Source organism: Macaca mulatta, chromosome 1, assembly GCF_049350105.2.
Source record: "Macaca mulatta isolate MMU2019108-1 chromosome 1, T2T-MMU8v2.0, whole genome shotgun sequence".
Lineage (NCBI taxonomy): Eukaryota > Metazoa > Chordata > Mammalia > Primates > Cercopithecidae > Macaca > Macaca mulatta.
Genome location: NC_133406.1, coordinates 29011610 through 29033703, shown reverse-complemented (window position 1 = coordinate 29033703; position 22094 = coordinate 29011610). Strand labels below are relative to the sequence as shown.

Below are 22094 nucleotides of genomic sequence, written 5' to 3'. Positions count from 1 at the left end.
TTGATGGTCAGTGTACAAAATAATCAACACTTGACAAAATGTAAATATGCTATAAGAACTCAACAAATCAAAGAAGCCCAAAGAGTAAAGCTATGAACAGACAATTCACTAGAGAAATATTAGTGAGCAAGCGTATTAAAATGTCCAATGTTACAACTAAATAAAAATCAAAATAAAATGCCAAGTTCAGCTTTTCCATATTCTTACAAAGGAAAACAAAGTAGTAATACACAATTTAACCACAGGGTTATAGAATATCCGATTTAACTCTAGCCATCACAGAACACTCAAGCTTAAAAGAATCATAAAATGAACCTTAACTTCCCTACTTAAAGACAATACCAATCCTTCTCAATAACATGTTAAACCAATTAAATACCAGGACCAAGTTTGATTTATCCCTAGAATGCAAGACTGGTTTAACATATGCAAATCGATGTGATATACCACAGTTTAACAGAATGAAAAGTAAAAACCAAATGATCATCTCAATAAATGCAGAAAACCGTGTGACAAAGTTTAACATCCTTTCACGATAAAAACTCTCAACAAAATAGGTACAGAAGAAAATTCCTCAACATAATAAAGGTCATTTATAAAAATCCCACAGCTAACATCATAACCAATGGGAGAAACCTGAAGGCTTTTTCCTGCGATCTAGTACACAGTTAGAATGTCCACTTTTACCATTTCCATTCAACACAGCGTTGGAAGGACTAGCAACAACAATCAGACCAAAAAAAGGAATAAAAGGCATCACAAATCAGAAAGAAAGTAAAACTGTCCCTGTTTGCAGATGACATGATCTTTTAAGTAGAAAACTCTAAAATTTCACAAAAACTGTTGAAACTAATAAATGAACTCAGTAAAGCAACAGGATACAAAATCAACATACAAAAATCAGTTGCATTTCTTTTCACCAATAACAACCTAGCTGAAAAGGAAATCAAGAAAACGATTCCATTTACTAGAGCATCAAAAAGAAGAAAGTACTTAGGAGTAAATCTAACCAAGGGAGCAAAATACCTGTACACTGAAAACTACAATTGATACAAGAAATTGAAGACCCAAATAAATGTAAAGATTGCCCACATTCACAGACTGGAAGAATTAATATTGTTAACAAGCCAGCAAAGAAAGACCTGAGAGGATCAGAGGGGAACAGTGCCTAAAGTTCATAAAGGGCTGGGAATAGTACCTGTTTCACAAACAAGACTAAAAAGATGACATGACATGCTTCACCAGGCATTAGGTAGAGTTGTTCTTTTTTTGGAGACAGTCTCACTGTGTTGCCCCGGCTACTTAAGTACAGTAGTGCGATCTCAGCTCACTGCAACCTCTGCCTTCTGGGTTCAAGTGATCCTCCTGCTTCTGCCGCCCAAGTAGTTGGGACTACAGGCGTCTGCCACCACGCCCGGCTAATTTTTGTATTTTTAGTAGAGATGGGATTTCACCATGTTGGCCAGGGTGGTCTCGAACTCCTGACTTCAGGTGATCCACCGTCCTCAGCCTCCCAAAGTGCTGGGATTACAGACGTGAGCCACTGCACCCAGCCCAGGTAGAGTACTGAGCAAAGCCTTGCCTCCAGCAGTGGGTGAAAATTACCCTAATGTAAATACTGATCTGATCTTGTCTAACAAATCTTTTCTTCTTTTTATGTTAAATAAATGAGATGGGATCTCACTACATTGCCCAAGCTGGTCTGAAGTGATCCTCCCAACTCGGTTCTTCCCAGTAGGTGGGATTACAGGCATGTGCCACCACATCTGGCTTGTCTAACAAACCTTAAAGCCACACTTGAAAAGATCAAACAGTTTCCCAGTAACTTAACTGAATCCCAGAATCAAGTGGGGTTGGGGTGGGGGAAATCAAGCAAGTGAAACCAACCCAGTCTTGACTATTGATGTTAGAATTAGTGGACAAGAATGTTAAGTTATTTTTCTTATGTCACCTTGTCTAAGAAAAAGCTACTTTATAACTGTATTCTATATGTTCGACAAGCTAAAGATTGAATACAAATAGACATAAAAGACATCAAAACGTAGAGAAAAAAATTCACCAATTGGTATTACTAGCATTATTAGACACTGCCAAAGGTAAGAATACTACAGGTTGCAATCCTTTATGAAAAAGAAAACTCCCCTTTCCAAATGAAACATTAAACACACACACACACACACAAAGGAAAAAAACAGTGAATCTGAAGCCATCAATAGAAGCTATCCAATGGGAAAGATAAAGTGAAAAAAGCTTAAAAAAAAAAAAGGACCTTAAGTGAACCTTAAGACAACTTCCAACAGCCTAATCTATGTGTAATTGGTGTTACACATAGAGGGGCTTGACAAGCTGAAAAAATAATGGCTAAAATGGTACAAATTTGATGAAAACTGCAAACCCAGACCCAAGAGACTCAACAAAGCCCAAGTCTAAGAAGTATGAAGAACCCACACCAAAGCCTATCATAATCAAAGTATTCAAAACCAATGATAAAGAGAAAATCTTAAAAGTAACAAGAGAAAATAGTTACTTTACATATAGAGAAACTGAATAACAGCAGAATCCTCATGGGAAAAGGTGCAAGCAGTAGAGCTACATGCTTAAATTACTGAAAGAAAAAATAAAAACAGAATTCTACATGCAACAAAACATCTTTCAAAAATAAAGACAAAATTGGCTGGGCAAGGTGGCTCATGTCTGTAATCCCAGCACTCTGGGAGGCTGAGATGGATGGATCACTTAAAGTCGAGACCAGTCTAGCCAAAATGGTGAAACCCTGGCTCTACTTTTCACCAGTGTGATCACAGTGTGTACTTACAAATGTAGGTGGCATAGCCTACTGAACACCGAGGCTATATGGTATAGCCTATTGCTCCTAGACTTCAAACCAGCACAGCATGTTACTATACTGAATATTGTAGGCAACGGTAACAAAAGGTAAAATATTTGTATATCGAAACATGTCTAAACATAGAAAGTGTACAGTAAAATGTGGTACCATAATCTTATGAGGCCACTGTCATATATGCGGCCCACTGTTGACTGAAACATCATTATGTAGTGCATGATGTGGATGCAGAAAAAGCATCTGACAAAAACCAACCCAGTCCTTATTTGAAAAACAGAAATAAAACAAAAATCCTCAATAAATAGGAATAGAAGGGAACAGTCAAAAGTTTGAATATGCTTGCCCTTCTGTTCCTTTCAATGAAGAGAAATGAGGCAAGGATATCTACTCTCTCTTAACACTTCTGTTCAACACTATACTACAAGTTCCAGCCAGCAAAATAGGAAACAACAACAAAAAAATCAAATTGGAAGGGATAAAGTAAAATTGTCTTTAATAGTTAGCACTGTACGATCACATATATAGAAAACCTGATGATATCTTAAAAAAACCTACTAGATGGGAGCTTACAAGAGCATATAAGATCAACACACAAAATTCAATTGTATTTGTATTCAGTACTAAACAATTAGAAACAGAAATTATATATAGTGCCATTTGTAATAGCAATAAAAAATGAAACACGGTCAGGTGCGGTGGCTTATGCCTGTAATTCCAGCACTTTGGGAGGCCGAGGCAGGTGGATCACCTGAGGTTGGGAGTTCGAAACCAGCCTGACCAACATGGAGAAACCCTGTCTCTACTAAAAATACAAAAATTAGCCAGGCGTGGTGCAGCGTGCCTGTAATCCCAGCTGCTCAGGAAGCTGAGGCAGGAGAATCGCTTGAACCTGGGAGGCAGAGGTTGCGGTGAACAGAGATCATGCCATTGCACTCCAGCCTGGGCGACAAGAGCGAAACTCTGCCTCAAAAAAAAAAAAAAAAAAAAAAAAAAAAAAGAAAAAGAAAAAAGAAAAGAAAAAAAAAGAAAAAAGAAATACTTAGGGATACATCTGACAAAAGATATGTAAGACCTACACAATGAATACTACAAAACATTATTTAAAAAGCTACATAAACATGGCATAAGAACATATGCCATGTTCATGGATCACAAGACTCAATATTAAGATGTCAATTATTTTCAAATTTATCTACAAATTCAAAGCAATCCCAAACAAAACCTCAGAAGAAATTTATTGGAGGAAAAAAGTTGTCAGGCTGATTCTAAAATTTATAAAGAAATGGTCTGCCTCTAGAATAGCACCACCGCCCCCACCCCCACTCCCACCCCGCCAGCTTTGAAAAGAATGAAATTGAAAGGTGAATAGTACTTGCTTTCAAGACTTAAGGCACAGCAATGAAGACAGTGTGGTACTGGTGTAAAAATAAGACAAATAGATCAGTGGAGCAGAACAGAGTCTAGAAATATATATACATATAAGCATTTGATTTTTGACAAATGCAAAGAAATTCAGTGGATAAAGGACAGTCTTCCCAAAAATGATACTGGAGCAATTACATGTACATAATATTAAAAAACACTGATTCACACCTCACACCATATATGAAACTCAACTCAAAAATGAACCATAGACAAAATGTAAAACTTCCAGAGAAAATACAGGAGAAAATCTTTGTGACACTGGGTTAGATAAGGACTTCTTAGCTATTAACACCAAAAGCAAAATCTATAAAAAATGAAATTTATAAACTGGACTTTTGCTTTTTGAAAGATACTGTTGAGAAATAAAGGACAAGCTAGAGTCTGGAAAAAAAACTGTCAAATCATAAATCTGAGAAAGAACTTTTACCAAGAATATATACAAAACTCTCACAACAACCAACCCAGTTTTTAAAAAGAGGCAGGAGATTTGAAGAGACACTTCACCAGAAATATACAAATGGCAGGTAAGCATATGAATATACTCAGTGATATGGTTTGGCTGTGTCCCCAACCAAATCTCATCTTGAATTGTAGCTCCCACAATTCCCACGTCATGGGAGGGACCCGGTGGAAGGTAACTGAATCATGGGGGTGGGTTTTTCCCGTGCTGTTCTTGTGATAGTGAATAATTCTAAAGAGATCTGATGGTTTCATAAAGGGAAGTTTCCATGTAAGGCCTGGCTTTGCTTCTCCTTCTGCCATGATTGTGAGGCCTCCCCAGCCATGTGGAACTGTGAGTCAATTAAACCTCTTAACTTTATAAATTACCCAGTCTTGGGTATGTCTTTGGCAATGTGAGAACAAACTAATACACTCAGCATCATTTGTATTTGGGAAATGCAAATTTAAACCAAAATAAAATACCTCCACACAATCAATACAATTGCTAAAATTATAGAATGATTATATGAGGTTTTGGCAAGAATATGGAAGAACTGGAAATGAAAATAGCACAATCACTTTGAAAAACAATTTGGCAGTTTCTTTTCTTTTTTCTTTTTTTTTTGAGATGGAATCTCTGTTGCTCAGGCTGGAGTGCAGTGGCGTGATACTGGCTCACAGCAACCTCCGCCTCCTGGGTTCAAGCGATTCTCCTGCCTCAGCCTCTCAAGTAGCTGGGACTACAGGCATGTGCCACGATGCCTGGCTAATTTTTGTATTTTTAGTAGAGATGGGGTTTTGTCATGTCGGCTAGGCTGGTCTTGAACTCCTGACCTCAGGTGATTCACGTGCCTCAGCCTCCCAAAGTGCTGGGATTACAGGGGTGAACCACCATGCCCGGCCTACAAACACATTTACATGAACATTCACTGATCATGCCTCAGGGAGACTGGCAGGAGACGAAATCAGAGTAGGCAAAAGTCACATTTTGCAGAGCCTTGGATTAGAAGTGTTATCCTTGAGTTTATTCCAAATGCCACAAAAAAAGCTGGGTGTGGTGGTATATGCCTGGAGTCCCAACTACTGAGAAGGCGGGGTGGGATGATTACTTGAGTCCAAGAGTCAAGTCCAGCCTGGGCAATACCAGCAAGACCCCATCTCTCATTTGCAACAAAAAAACAAAAAAGGTTTTAAGGCCAAGAAAACCCACTGAAGGAAAAAGCTAGTTAAAAAAAATCTCAATTGCTGAGTAGGCACAGATGCACTCAGCATAACCACATTTAAGTAACAAAATGGTACAATTTACATAATTAGTAATCCCAAAACCCTTGAAACAGCAAGCTCAGTAGCATTCGTCTTCAGCTTGCCAGCTCTGATTTCAAAACCCATCCACACAGTTACAGAGGATATCAAAAGAAGTATATCCTCTACCTACATCAATTTTAATTTTGAAAAGCTTTTTTATTACTTTTACAATGTTAATACTTTTTATATTACTGTCCTACTTGCCATGTATCAAAAACTCTCAATCATTAAGGGCAGAGGATCAGCCTGTAAAAACAAAACCTTCTGAATAACACACCTTTCTTTCTCTGTTTAGGGAAGAGAAAATCATCTTTTAAATTCAAGGGTCTATGACCAACTGAGCAATGCTGGTAAGAAACTAGCATTTTTCATTGTAATTAGATGTATCAAAACAAGTACACCTCAGCTGGGAGTGGTGGCTCACATCTGTAATGCCAGCACTTTGGGAGGCCAAGGCATGCAGATCACTTGAGCTCAGGAGTTTGAGACCAGCCTGGGCAATATGACAAAACTCTGTTTCTACAAAAAATACAAAAACTAACAGGGCGTTGTGGTGGGCACCTGTAGTCCCAGCTATTCAGGAGGCCGAGGCAGGGAGGACTGCTTTGAGTCCAGGAGGTCAAAGCTGTAGTGAGCCCTGTTCACACAGTAGCTCATGACTGTAATCCCAGCACTTTGGGAGGCCAAGTCAGGAGGATCACTTGAGCCTAGGAGTTCAAGACCAGACTGAACTGGTAGTGAGATCCTGTCTCTACAAAAATAAATAAATTAGCTGGGTATGGTGGTGCACACCTGTAGTCACAGCTACTCAGGAGGCTGAGGTGGGAGGACTGCTGAAGCACAGGAAGGCTTCAGTGAGCCATAATGGCGCCACTGCACCCTACCTTGGGCCAAGAGAGTGAGACCCTGTCTCAAAAAAACAAAACAAAACAAGACATGTGCATCTGCATTTTCCATATTTTGAACAGCAAATATTACCTTGTAACAGTTTTGTTTTTGTGGGGAAGAACAAAAAGTACTGAAATGAAAGAAAAGTTTAGGAGGAAAAAAAAGGAAGCCAGGGCTTTTAAAGCAGACTGTTTCCAAAAGGTCTAAAAGAAATTTGGAAGGCAACGGTTTATTATAATATTTACATTAACCTTTTAAAATCAAAGAATGACACTTAACAGTGATAACAAAAGGATGTTTTTCATGAAAGGATAGCTATCATAGATTGAAACTCTGTGGAGATAACCTGGGCAACATAGTGAGATTGTCTCTAACAAAACAACTAAAAAGTAGCCAGGCATGGTGGCGCACACCCGTAGTCCAAGTTACTTAAGAGGCTGAGGTGGGAGGATAGCCTGAGCAGAAGTTCAAGGCTGCAGTGAGCTGTGATTGCACCAGTCCACTCATGCCTGGGTGACACGGCAAGATTTCGTCTCTAAAAATAAAAAAATTTAAATTAAAAAAAAAAAGAGAGAGAAAATCTGGAGGAAAAAATCTAAGTGGTTTCCACATTTGTTAAAGAGATTAGCTATGGTCTCTCAAATTCCTTTGGTACTCAAAACTATAAGATTCTAGTTTTAATAAAGAAAACTTTAATTTTAAGTAATACTGAAAATTTAGTATATTTGGAAAAATAACCCCCATACTTCAGCAAATTGCTATTTGCTAAATTCAATTAAATGACGTAACTTTCTTTCTGGACACAATGGGTTTCTAAATATCCAAGCTCTGTTTACTATTCTTTCCTCATTATTCTCATGATGAGTTCAGTTCCCCTGGAAAATACAGTGCCCCCCCAGACTTAAGTAGTTAACATTAAAAATGAATTACAACAATTTCCAGAGAAGTATACTCTAAAAGTGTTTTACAGAACATTTGTAAATCAAGAAATAATGTGTATTAACTAATTGATAATAGTCAAGTATCACATATAAATATAAAAGGTAAATAGCTTCTGTGTAAACCATTTTCTCTGGTTTCCATGACTATGACAGCTTTCAACCTCGTTAACTTTTTTTCTGTCTCTTCTTGCCATCGCTCCCTTTTCTTTTTTGTCTTTTTTTGAGTCTCACTTTGTCACCCAGGCTGGACTGCAGTGGCATGATCTTGGCTTACTGAAACCTCTGCCTCCTGGGTTCAAGCGATTCTCCTGCCTCAGCTGCCAGAGTAGCTGGGATTACAGGTGTCTGCCACCAGGCCCGGCTAATTTTTGTATTTTCAGTAGAGACAGGGTTTCACCATGTTGGCCAGGCTGGTCTAGAACTCCAAACCTCAAGTGATCCACCTGCCTCGGCCTCCTGAGTAGTAATCCTAAAGTGCTGAGATTGCAGGCATAAGCCACCGTGCCCAGCCCATCTCTCCCTTTTCTATTAATAAGTGCTTTCTCCTTTGGCCATTTCATCTGCTCTTCACTGCTTCAAATATTTTCAGTAAACACAATTCTCAAAACTTTCCTTCAAGCTACAATCTTTGGATACACAGTTTTAATGGTCTACAAAACATCACTTACATTTCTTGTTGGAACTTCAAACTCAAAATGATTAGTTCCACTATTCAATCATACAAATATTTACCCAGGGTCTACCATATATCACGCACTGCTAGGAACAGATGAACAAGAGACATGCTTTCCCCATCCACTGAGTGGAGGTAGAGTTTAAAAATTTGAGGAGGCTGGAAAAAGTTTGAAAAGCAAATGGGAGAATGTGAAAGCCAAGACATTGGCAAGAAGCACTGAAAGCCTAGTAGGGCTGAGTGTCATGGCTCACGCCTATAATCCCAGCATTTTGGGAGGCCAAGGAGGGAGGAATGCTTGAGCCCAGGAGTTCCAGATCAGCCTGTGCAACTTAGTGAGAGATCTTGGTCTCTACGCAAAATGAACAATTGGCCGGGTATGGTAGAGTACGTCTATAGTCCCAGTCCCAGCTACTCAGGAGGCTGAGGTGGAAGGGCCATTTGAACCCAGGAGTTCAAGGCTGCAGTGAGCGATGATAGCAACTGTTGGGCAACAAAGCAAGACCCAGTCTCCCCTTCAAAAACAGAAAAAAAGAAAGTCTAGTAGAAGCTGGGGAGCAGGGGTATACAGTATTCCCAAGTTTGTACAGTTATGATTCTCTTCAATGTCCAGTAGGACATCTAGGGAGTCGGGAGTGGTAGAAAGCACAAAAGCAGCTGGACTGAATCAGAGATTACAGTTGCATCAGTAATTAGTAAACTAGTAAAGAAAAGCAAGGTGGATGAAGATACTGCCAGAATTTCTGGAGTAATGTTTTACTGAAGTCTAATCCAGACAGTGAAAGAAAATGGTTTGAATGCCTATGTTTCTTCCAAATTTCATGTTGAAACTTAACCCCCAATGCAACACTATTAAGAGGTGGGGTCTTTAGGAGGTGATTAGGCCATGTGGGCTCTGCCCTCATGGATGTGATGTATGCCTTATGAAAGGGCTGGAGGGGAACCAGCTATGCACTTCTGTAACCTGAGGACATGAACAAGGTGCCATCTTGGAGGCTGAGATCCTGCCTGTCGGTACCTTGATCTTGGACTTTCCAGCCTCCAGTACCAACAGAAATTAATTTCTGTTATTTATAAGTTAACTAGTCCCAGGCATTTTGTTACAGCAGCATGAATGGACTAAGAGAGGAAGTCAGAAGATAATGAGGAGAGCAGAAAGGACTGGTGATTTCAGTAAGGTTGACTAAAAGCTCTAGCAATAAAATAGTAATTATTGGCAGGGCATAGTGGCTCACGCCTGTAATTCCAGAACTTTTGGAAGCAGAGGCAGAAAGATGGCTTGAGCTCAGGAGTTCAAGACCAGCTTGGGCAACACAGCAAGACTTTGTCTTTTCTTAAAAAAGAGGAAAAAAAGATAAAGAAAAAAGAAAAATTAGCCGGGTATGGTGGCTCCTGCCTGTAGTCCCAGGTACTCAGCAGGCCAAAATGGGAGGATCACTGGAGCCTAGGAGGTTGAGGCTACATTGAGCCATGATTATGCCACTGCACTCCAGCCTGGGTGACAGAGGGAGACCTTGTATCCCCCCACAGCCCCACCAAAATCTGAGCTCTAAAGACATAGTATAACATAAAAATACCAGATTAGGGCCAGGTGCAGTGGCTTACATCTGTAACCCCAGCACTTTGAAAGGCGAAGGTGGGAGGATCACTTGAGTCCAGGAGTTCAACTCCAACCTGGGCAACAGGTGACCTCATCTCTACAAAAAATAAAAGTTAGCCAGGCCTGGTGGCACATGCCTGTAGTCCCAGATGCTCAGGAGACTGAGGCAGAAGGCTTGAGACTAGGAGGTTGAGGCCACAGTGAACCATGACTGTGCCAGTGTATTACTGCCTCGGCAACAGGGTAAGACCCTGTCTCAAAATAAATAAATAAAAATAAAAATAAATACCAGATTAGGACTAAGAAGGGCTTAAAGCCTAAATCACTGAATATTACCAATGAAGAAGCAATCTTAGCGAAGTAAAGTAATTTGCTCAAAACATACAGAGCTGGAAAGTGGTAGAGTCAAGATTAAATCCAGGCTGACTTCAAAGCCAGTGCCCAACACAATCTCATTATTTAAAAAATCAGGATTGAACTTTCATTTTAAGAAATTAACAAGCCGGATGTGGTGGCTCATGCCTGTAATCCCAGCACTTTGAGAGGCTGAGGTGGGCGGATCACGAGGTCAGAAGATCAAGACCATCCTGGCTAACATGATGAAACCCTGTCTCTATTAAAAATACAAAAAAAATTAGCCGGGCGTGGTGGCAGGTGCCTGTAGTCCCAGCTACTCGGGAGGCTGAGGCAGGAGAATGACGTGAATCTGGGAGGCAAAGGTTGCAGTGAGCCGATATTGAGCCACTGCACTCCAGCCTGGGTGAGTAAGACTCCGTCTCAAAAAAAAAAAAAAAAGAAATTAACTGAAATATAAAACAATAAAAGTCACTTAAGAGACCCTAAATGATTCATGTTTTCATTATCAAACGTACTGCATTACAATACAGAATAAGATACCAAAGATAAAACACAATAGCAACAAAACACAGCAACATCTCTATTAACAAATGTATTGGTGGGGCATGGTGGCTCATGCTTGTAATCCCAGCACTCTGGGAGGCAGAGTTGGGAGGATGGCTTGAGCACTGGAGTTTGAGACCAGCCTGAGCAACATGGAGAGACCTTGTTTCTATCAGAAAAACAGCCGGATGTGGTGGCACATGCCTGTGGTCCCAGCTACTCAGGAGATTGAAGCAGGAGGATCGCTTGAGCCTGGGAGGTTGAGGCTACAGTGAGCCAATGATTGCACCACTGCACTCTAGCTTGGGTAACAGAGTGAGACCTTGTCAAAACAAAACAACACACACACACACACACACACACACACACACACACACACACACTCCAAATGTATCGATTTGTTGCTAGAAATGTCATTTTGTAGTACAAGTAATAATAAGAGCTTGTGAAATAAATTTAATTAAGGTTTCTGGTGATGACAGGGTTTAGACAGCAGACATTAAAAACCAAACACACAGGGTGTGTGTGTGTGCCTATGTGCATACTATATAGAAAATAAGGTAAATATGGTAAAATATTAACAAGTGGGGAATCTGAATGAAGGAATATGGGAATTCTTTGTATTATTTTTGTAACTTGTAAAAAACAAAACAATCAGGCCAGCTGTGGTGGCTCACGTCTGTAATCCTAGCACTCTGGGAGGCCAAGGCAGGTGGATCACTTGAGGTCAGGACTTCAGGACCAGCCTGGCCAACATGGCAAAATTCCGTCTCTACTAAAAATACAAAAATTAGCTGGGGGTGGTGGCATGCACCTGCAGTCTCAGCTACTAGGGAGGCTGAGGCAGGAGAATCCCTTGCACCTGGGAGGCAGGGAGGGACCCTGCAAAAACAAAACAAAACAAAAAAAACCAAAAGGCATAAGAACCAATGCTCTATAAATCGTAAACGGGGAGGGGTGCTGATGGACTGATGGGTGCCCCCTGACATTCGTATGTTGAAGCCCTAAATCCCCTGGGCTGATATTTGGAGATGGGGCCTTGGGGAGGTAATTAGATTTAGATGAGGTTGTGTGGGCCATGAGGTATCTCTAATAAAAAGAGATAGCAGAGCTTGCTCTCTTCTCCATTAGAGAATACAGTCAGAAGGTGGCTGTGTACAACCTAGGAAGAGCCCTCACCAGAACTACCTGTCAGAAATATTATAAAGATAATTCTTGCTTTGAGTAAGAAGTTGAATTGGCCACTTATAAGGTCTCTTCCATTTCTAGTAGTCAAAATGAACTAGCAATTCTAAGGTCAAATATTTTAAGAGTACATTCGCCACTATAATAGTAAAGCTAAGAATACCACCATATGTTGAATTCTTTTACTACAAATAGCAGTTCAGCAAAAACATCCAAAATGGTCATTTTTAAAAAAACAAAGTGTAATATAAATAAATCTGTTGGAGTTCTAATTAGGATAGTGGAAGGGCTCAGACTGTTCCTGGAACCTGAAACATGTGAATTAAGTTTCCGGAGCAGGATAAAGCCTTAACAATCAGAACAGAAATGTAGCTATCAAATTTTCTGTACTAAAAACTCCTGTCCTTAAAAATTACAGCTGTCTGTCTACCGATTACTTAATGAGGTGATTGCCAGGGCATTCTTTTTAACAACTTACGTATTTTAAAATTGTTAAAATTACACAACTATTTCTCTTAAAACTGTTTTTGTTTAAATTCTAGCTCTAATATTTAGTAGCTAGGTGACCACCGGCAAATTAATCTCAACAAATTTTTACTTCCTTACCTGGGTGGGCTATAATATCTACTCCAACACTATTACAAGATTTAATTAACAAAGTGTGTATAAAGCTCTTAGAATACTGTAAAGCCCATAACAAAAGCTTATTTAGTGGTAATCAATATTTGCAAAACTAATATATTAAAAAGAAAAACCCAAGCACAGATAATTTCTTCTCTTTTTTTTGAGACAGAGTCTTGCTCTGTTGCCCAGGCTAGAGTGCAGTGGCAGGATCTCTGCCTCCCAGGTTCAAGCAATTCTCCCGCCTCAGCCTCCTGAGTAGCTGGGGTTACAGACGCCTGCCACCATAACTGGCTAATTTTTGTATTTTTAGTAGAGATGGGGTTTCACCACGTTGGCCAGGCTGGTCCCAAATTCCTGACCTCAAGTAATCCACACACCTTGGCCTCCCAAAGTGCTGGGATTACAGGGTGAGCCATCGCTTCAGGCCCAAAGCACAGATAGTTTCTTAGTCAACCTTTATGTATTATTTTTCTTTTCAAGAGTTTTACTCTATCACCCATGCTGGAGTGCAGCAGTGCCATCACTGCAACCCTGAACTTGAGCTCAAGTGATCCTCCTACCTCACCCTCCTGAGGAGCTAGGACTACAGGCACATGCCACCCCACCCAGTTAACTGATTTTTTGCAAGGCCAAAGTATGTTGAATGTTATGGGATTGAAAGAGAAGTATTTGCTCCAAGATGCTCATCTAGCATCATGAATTACAGTTAATCTTTCGGATGACCAAAGGGTTGCCTTTAAAAGTCAGAATATTAATTTTAAATTTATTAACTGTAGAGAATTGGTTAACATCCCTCCATATCATTGGCTCTCTTCTTCTACCACGGAAATATCCAATCTTAAAACATGTAAACCTATTTCCTTCCTTCTTTCTCTCCTTCCTTCCCTTATTATTTTATTTTATTTTATTTTTTTAAATTCCCCGGCCCGGCCAGGCACGGGGGCTCATGCCTGTAATCCCAGCACTTTGGGATAGCGAAGCAGGTGGATCATTTGAGGTCAGGAGTTCGGGACCAGCCTGGCCAACACGGTGAAACCCCATCTCTACTAAAAATACAAAAAGTAGCCAGGCATGCTCGTACACACCTGTAATCCCAGCTACTCAGGAGGCTGAGGCAGGAGAATTGCTAAAACCCGGGAGGCAGAGCTTGCAGTGAGCCGAGATTGCGCCACTGCACTCCAGCCTGGGTGACAGAGAGAGACTCTGTCTTAAAATAAATAAATAAATAAATAAATAAATAAAAATGTCCCTACCGCCTTGCTTTTAATAAGAAACAGGGTCACCTTAAATGTTGTCCAGGCTGGAGTGCAGTGGCTATCCCACTATTGCTCAGCATGGGAGTTTTAATCTGCTCTGTTGCCAACCTGGACCAGTTCACCCCTCCTCAGGCAACCTGTTAGTCCCCTACTCCCAGGACACCCTATTGATGCTGAATTTAGTGCAGACACTCAATCCATATGTAGCACATAGTGTGCTACCCTCCAAAACTCCCGGGCTCAAGAGATCCTTTCACCTCAGCCTTCCAAGTAGCTGAGCCTACAGGCACATGCCACCACATCCAACTCCTTTTTCTTTCTCCTACTTTCATTCTTTCTATGTTCAAGTTTGTCATAAATATAACAGTATAATCAAAATATTTTTTCTGTCTGATCAGAAAACCAATCAGCATGCGTAGGCCATTCTTGGCTTTTTCCATCCCCCTTTAATAGCTATTGCTTCAAGAGAATTTCCCTGTCTCCCAAATGCCAGAAGACTCTAGTTCTACAGTTGGGAGATGTTTTATCTTTCCACATTCTGTATCCTAGTTGTGGTGGGGACTACAAAAATCCGTATGTACTAAAACTTATAGAACTGTACACCACAAATCAAATTTCTAAATATAAACTTAAAATTCACCTGTCTAAAGCCTCCTTTGTTTTCAATGTCCTCTTTCTGGTTTCAAAATAAAATTCCTCTGTTCCATTTTCCTAACCTTCAGAAGTAACTGTGTACCTTCCCTATTGTGCTTCTTCAATTAAGAGCCATAAAATTTATACAGCTTTAATTGTAAAACCTAACATTAAAAAGTTACTTATATATCAAACTACTTGCCACATGACCAAAAATCTAAATTTTAATTTAAACCCCCAAATTACAAAGTTTTTGGGTAAGATTAAATTGTGTTAAGTATTGTTTTACTCTTATCGCTCCTCTTTGAAATTCGATAAACTATGATATTTAATATAGTTTCCTGGTTAATAAAAATATTTAATAAACTACAATACACATTTTTTTTTTTTTTTGAGACGGAGTCTAGCTCTGTTGCCCAGGCTGGAGTGCAGTGGCCAGATCTCAGCTCACTGCAAGCTCCGCCTCCCGGGTTTACGCCATTCTCCTGGCTCAGCCTCCCGAGTAGCTGGGACTACAGGCGCCTGCCACCTCGCCCGGCTAGTTTTTTGTATTTTTTTTTTAGTAGAGATGGGGTTTCACCGTGTTAACCAGGATGGCCTCCATCTCCTGACCTTGTGATCCGCCCGTCTCGGCCTCCCAAAGTGCTGGGATTACAGGCTTGAGCCACCGCGCCCGGCCTACAACACACATTTTTAAAGCACACTGGGTAAATTAGAATTCTGTGCTTGCCCAACCACCTAACCCATCTTAGCAAAAAGTTCAAAGTTTTTTGCTCCTTAGTGACCATTTCTCCAATTTCCCAATTGTTTTTGATGTTGTTCTAAATGTATCCTTAATATGTCTCCTTAAGGAGTCTTTCAGAGTATCCATTGGTCTCCATAGGGCCTTTATGTAACTAGGAAAAATACATCCTTCTGGGGAAATACAGAAACTTTTGGCAAGGAGCCGACGCCTCGGAGAGAGGAGAAGTGGAGGCGCAGTTTCCTCTGGGAGGCCTAAGCTAGGGCACAGGACTCTGTAAGCAGAACACAGGCTGACTTGTTGCTTCCTTCAGTCCAGCGTCGTTGGGCAGTACACAAGCTGCACAACCATATATAGCAGCCCTGTACCTTCAGATTGTTCACTGGCAAACAGGGAAGAAAAAAATGAATTATTAACTTGGATACCCATTCTCCAACCACATACATGCATCCATCTCTTATCCTTCACACTCAAGATTTATTCAGAAGGGATCTTCCAACCTCATAGGGAACCTATCCTCCCTTTATCTTTAATTTTCCCTTTTCATGGTTCTCTTTTCTGCTTTAAATATGGTCAAGACCCATGTCTTGATATTGTGTAATTTTAAAGAATATTAAATTCAGAAGATATATAGAAATATAGTACAGTCTTCTGAGATAGGGGAAATGGATATTATCCTTATATCATAAATCAACATATTTAAAACTTAAGCCAGGTTAACTTGCCCCAAAATTAACAGCTGGCACAAAGTGACAAAAAGGACTAAACCTAGGTTTAAAACAATTGTTTAAAACAATTAGTCCAGAGTCCACTTTGAGTATTCAATATATCTAAAAATCAAGAGATTTTTCCTCCTACCCCTTTAACCTTTCACCTTTGTAACTTGACCTAGATTATTTTAAGGTCACCAAGGATCTCACAGCCGAATCCAAAGACTACGTGTCACATATTTTTCTGAACTCTGCTACATTTAGCTCTAATAATCCTGTTTTTAGATTATTCTCTTCTGCCCCGATTTCTATAGTGGCTTCCTTATTTTGTCTTGTTTTTCCCTTGCCACAGACTGTCCTAGACATCCTATTACATTTCTCTATCTAAATAAACCTACTCCTTTGCAGTTTATCGTGAAAGTGGTTGTCTCAAGTATGTGGTTAAGACTCTAATTCATATCTCTATTCCTGTAATGCTGCCATTTCCTATTTTATCAATCTATTCCATTCTAGGCTTTTGACCTTCATTAACTGTAACTGTGGCCTGATCCTATCCAGTATTCATTTCTTATAGCAGTAATGTCCCAAAGGGTGGAATACAAAGACTGGTAGTATATTGGATGATTTTAAGTGATCCATAGAAAATTATGTAAAATCATGTTTATTTTAAAATACATTGGGGGGATGCTAACGCCAAATAATCATAAAAATTTTCTTTTAAACGGCCAGATGCGGGGGCTCATGCCTGTAATCCCAGCACTTTGGGAGGCCGAGGTGGGCGGATCACGAGGTCAGGAGTTCGAGATGAGCCCGACAACATGGTGAAACCCCATCTCTACTAAAAATACAAAAATTAGCCAGCCGTGGTGGCGGGCGCCTGTAATCCCAGCTATTCAGGAAGCTGAGGTAGGAGAATCACTTGAAACCGGAAGGGAGAGGTTGCAGTGAGCCAAGACAGCGTCACTGCACTCCAGCCTAGGCAACAGAGACTCCATCTAAAAAAGAAAAAAAAATTTCTTTTAAATTCATTCAATTAAAAGACAGCAAATTGAGTTGAAGAAAAATATTAAGTAACAGGCAGGTGGTTTGAGACGAAGCAGAAACTGTGAATGATTTAAGTTTGGAAAATACCGGCCACTAGGAAACCCATGTAGTTGAGTTAGGCACTCAGGCTCTGGATCAATAATTCAAATGCCATTTCTACCACTTAGAAGCTAAGTAACTTTGAGCAAATTACTTAAATCTCTTCCTTTTTGGCTTTCTGCAGTATGGATTTAAATAGATCATTCACAAAATAGTTTAGTACATGGCATAGTAAGTGCTCAAGAAATAATAATCACAATTATTCTTGATTTTTCTTAGCCATCACTGTTTCACTTATAATCAACTAGGCACTCAATCTGTACTATCAGTAATTTTCTGCACCAAATTTCCCTTACCTTCTTAATACACTTTTTTAATCTTCTAGCATGAATCCAAAGATTACAAGATAACTTTTAACATTAATCCTCAAGGCTGTGAACACCTTGGGAGTGGACCAAATGCCATATTGCTCTGATTCACTGGGCCTTACAAAATTAAAAGAATATTTAATCTTTGTTGAATAAGCTAAAAATTTTAAAAATCAGATGTAAATAAATCTCACAATGCATGCTATTTAACACAAACTCTTTGAAGGTTACTTGTGATACTATTCTTAGAGGTAAAGGAAAAAACCTGACAGCATTTCCTTTCGCTCCAATAAGATATTTATCAGTTAATCTTGTGGGTCTATTCTTTTGTGTTTCTGACCCTCATTCATTCAATAACATATAAACTCTAGGTATACGCCAACCACCATACAAGGTGATGAGGACATGGAAACAGTCTAGTAGAGGAAAACAAACTAATATCAGAACACAGAAAATAGAAAAATTACTAGGTACTATGTATTGCTATGTAGTATGCTACATACATAATATCCAGTAGTTTTTTTAATACCAGACGTGCTCCACAAATGATATCCCATCTTCCCTTAATGTTGAGGACATAGCAGCACCACACAGGGGTGAGTATATCACACTGACTATATTTCACGTAATAATTTCATTGCAATCTTTTGTTCAGACTCTTAGATATCAGCCAATCATGTCTGCCAATCAGACAAAAATTTCCTGTTGAAACTAAGTAACAGCCCTTGTTTGACTGGATTTGCTGGCATGTAGTCACAGGCCCCAAAACATGCTTTCTGATAACTTGGAGGAAAATAAGGACTAGAAGTGTAACTGGCAATGCTGGGAGCAATGGTAGGCACTTCTAGTCCCAGCTACTTGAGAGGCTGAGGCAGGAGAATCTCTTGAGCCCAGGAGTTAGAGGTCAGCCAGGGCAACAGAGTTAGGTCTGTCTCTTAAATAGAAAATTTACTAAAGTTACCCTCTCTCTATAGAACGCATTTATCCACAAAGGTGTTCTGGCTGATGCATCAATGAGATTAGCCAGGAATTTAAAATGTTGTGACTCAGAAAACTAACATAGTAACTCTCAGACTTGTAAGCAACAATTAACATAGACTGAGATAAGCTTTCATTGTGTTGTCCTATTCATAAGGTGACAAAATCACGCTTTACCGAAGCAAAAGTATGTCATAACTCAGATACAACTTTTTTATCTCCTTCACTGTAAGAATACAATTCTGTACTAACTTATGTAACATTTCACCAATCATCAATCCTTGTCATTTATAAATATGACATAAATAGCATCCAAAACACAAGTTACCTGATTCAACAAACTGAAGCAGTGTTTAGGGGTGACACTTGGAGGGAGACAGGGATAATCTTATCAGTAAAGAGTGTGGAGTGGGGGTAAGAAGAAGACAGGGGACTGGAATGAGCCAGAACTTCTGCATTTTCAGCTATGAACAAGATACTCATCCCAAGGATATTTACTGTAGAGCATAAAGAAATGGCTAAGCAGCAAAATCCTGCATATAAATAGATATATTAGGGATAAGGGGAGGTGAAATTTTCTTATATACCTAAAGAAATATACACATCACCCTGAGAATATACAGATTATTTATTGCTTGGAAGAGAGTATTTTCTTCTACTAATATCCTACCATTCTCCCCCCGTTATTAGTTGACCTTTTACGATGTACTAAGCATAGTAAGAAGTCCTTTACATATATTATCCATTATCTTTTTTTACTCCTATAATAAGCCTTTGAGGAAAGTCCTATTATCATCACCATTTTACAGATGAGGGAGTATTCTACCAATAATATGTCAGATGCTCAAATTTAGAAATTGTATCTATGACATGGTAGAGTTAGTTTTAAGTTATCTCTAAGCACTCAAATAGAAAGGGACGCAAAAAAATTAGCCTCTACCCCACCTCCAAAGTGGATATAATCCATTTTTACAACTTGCAACACTTTAACCTTAGCATGCAACCATGTTCATAAACTAGTCAAGCTAAAGAAAAACTACCAGTTAATAATGCTTTATCTTATTTAGTTACTACAGTTTATAATTTACAAGGCAGGTTGAAGGTATAGAGCATCCCCTTTGGGTTCAGACAGTATGGAATTGAACCTACATAATACTACCAATAACCGCTAAGTGACCTTGGTCAGACTACTCTCTCAGATTTCATTTCCTCATCTGTAAAATGGGGATGATCAAAATTACCATTTCCCTCAAAGGTCTGTTGCGGGGATTTAAAAAAAATATGTATGAAAAGGGCTTATTACTGTGCTCAGTGTATAGCAAAGGGTCACCTAATGGAGAACAGCCACACATAAGCTAAGCAGAGCAAACAAAATCACTTAAAAAGGCTATATTCTGAAAATCCATTCACAGAAAAGGAGAGAAATACTATTTGACTACATGCTAAAGACAAAATTCAAATTCAATCTATTCCTAATTTTTTAGGTGATCAATGCATTTGGGGTGAGCCAGAAAAGATGCTGCAGTGCATCTGTGACACACACCTAAAAATGGCTCCAGTCAAAGCAGCATCTTAATTACCAATATGGGAGGTGAAACCTAGTTTTGAAAAATGCTGGGGTTAGGCTTGGTAGGTGCTTAATATCACCGTATTATTTTTATTTGCAGGGTAAGCTATTAAGTACTCAACAATCAAAAATCCTCCGATTCTTCTGGTGCATTCCAAATGAAAATCTTACAGCAGAGCCGCCTACTGTACAATTCTAAGTACTCTAACGAGGTATGAATATGAACCCAGGCTGAAGACCAGCCAATGCGGAAATCCGGGTAGCTTTATAAGCCAGCAAAGATCAGGCATGTCAGACCCTCAAAAGATGCCAAATAATGTCAAAACACACATACATCCCTTTAAATTAAAGGTATTCATCTCATGCAAAGGAAGGAAGCCTCTATCAACGTCTCCACTGGCCCCATGCCCTTTTCTTCAGTCCTAAAACGGGGCCTTTACCCTAACACCACTAATACCAACGCTATCTCAAAGACAGGGAGCTACCGAGATTTACCACGCAAGTTAGAGGATGGAGCGGCCTAGAGTGTGAAAAGACTACCCAAATTCTCCTCTGGAGTTGGGCAGCACTTCCCTAGCGGAAGTAGGGTTGGTCTTGATTCCCCGAAGAGCCTCTCATCTCATCAGGTCTTTAATCCAGACCCTCCTATACATTGCTCATTGCAAGTCCCACCCTCACTACACAGGAAGAGAGAGAGAGTGAAGGCCCCGGCTGAGTCCTTCAGTTGTTTGGGGGAACACATACCCCACACTTAAAAAAAAAAAAAAAAAAAAGACTTGCACGTCCGCCAGTCCAGGAAGACGGAAAACCCCTTCGCTTACCCGGCAACATGCGTAATCCCCTCGCAGGGCCAGGACTGGGGTCTGGGTGGTAGCAAGACAGACCGGTCCAGAACTCCCGCTGCAGACCGCATGGGGCGGGTCTGACTCCGGTTTCCCGCTCCCCAAGCTGGAGGCCGACTTCCCCAAACACAGAGATGATGGTAACCAAAGAGAAGGGAGATGCCCGGACCCAAGGCCCTCTCCACGCTGCCCCCTAGCCTGCGGGCGCCAAGGTCTGGGTGCGCTCCCACGCCCCAGGCCGCACGCTGGCCGTTCCCGACGGGGCCCTCTTTGATCGCGGCCCCCACACCCTCGCTTTCCTTACCGGTGTGGGTGAGTGTCAAGTTTGCGCACTTCTAGGGTCTCCGCCGATCTCTGATCGAAAGAAGGGGGAGGGAAAGCTGGGGTTAAAGGGGTGGCCGGAAGGGCCACCGGACTGGAAAAGCCGAAGCTGCGGATGGACAAACCGCCAAAGCACTTTCGCAGCTTCCAGAGAGGGAGCGAGCGAGCGAGAGAGAAAAAGAAGCAAGATGGCGGCTAGCCAGCCCCTACGTACTACGTCATGACGCTAAGTACGTAGGGCAAATCTCCGCAAGACCACACTCCTGCGCAGAGACGGCCGGATCACGTGAGGCCTCCGTGGCGACCTGACGCCGGCAGAGGGTGCTGGCGCTTCCTGCTGGACGGAGGGAGTTTCTGCAATCAGAATTATCTTTTCAGGACGAAGCTTGGACCTGAGACCTTTCCAAGAAGTCTTAAATTGAGCACATTTACAAGATGATAATAAGCCTCAGTTAAATGAGCCCTCTTATGTCTGGTGGGTGGATGTGTAAATGGTTGAATTAGCAGTTTGCCAGTATGTTCTCAGTGAATTTGGGGGCAAGCTGAGAAGTCTTGGTGTATTGGAAAGTTATCACAGAGAGTGAAAGTAAAACTAGTGTGAGGAACAGAGTAACATGGGCTACTGAGAGCACTTTTTAAGTTCCTGATTATGGATGTGAAATAAGCCATTCAGTTTATTTATATGATCTCTGCAGCACAGTGTTCAGCTCCGTTGAATAGTAAAGTTCACCCATGCTGGCTTTTACCACAAGTGTAACATAGGCAGA

General features: G+C 40.4%; 1 protein-coding gene across 17 annotated transcripts in view; it reads right to left on the bottom strand.

Moving 5' to 3' along the window:
* Positions 1-21544, bottom strand: part of PRRC2C (proline rich coiled-coil 2C) — a 105077-nt gene extending 83533 nt beyond the window's left edge. For all 17 annotated transcript variants that reach the window (XM_015124239.3, XM_015124187.3, XM_015124274.3 and 14 more), the window contains exon 1: positions 21311-21544. The gene's annotated coding sequence lies outside the window, so the exon portion shown is untranslated. The remainder of the gene's footprint in view (positions 1-21310) is intronic.
* Positions 21545-22094: the final 550 nt, after the last annotated feature.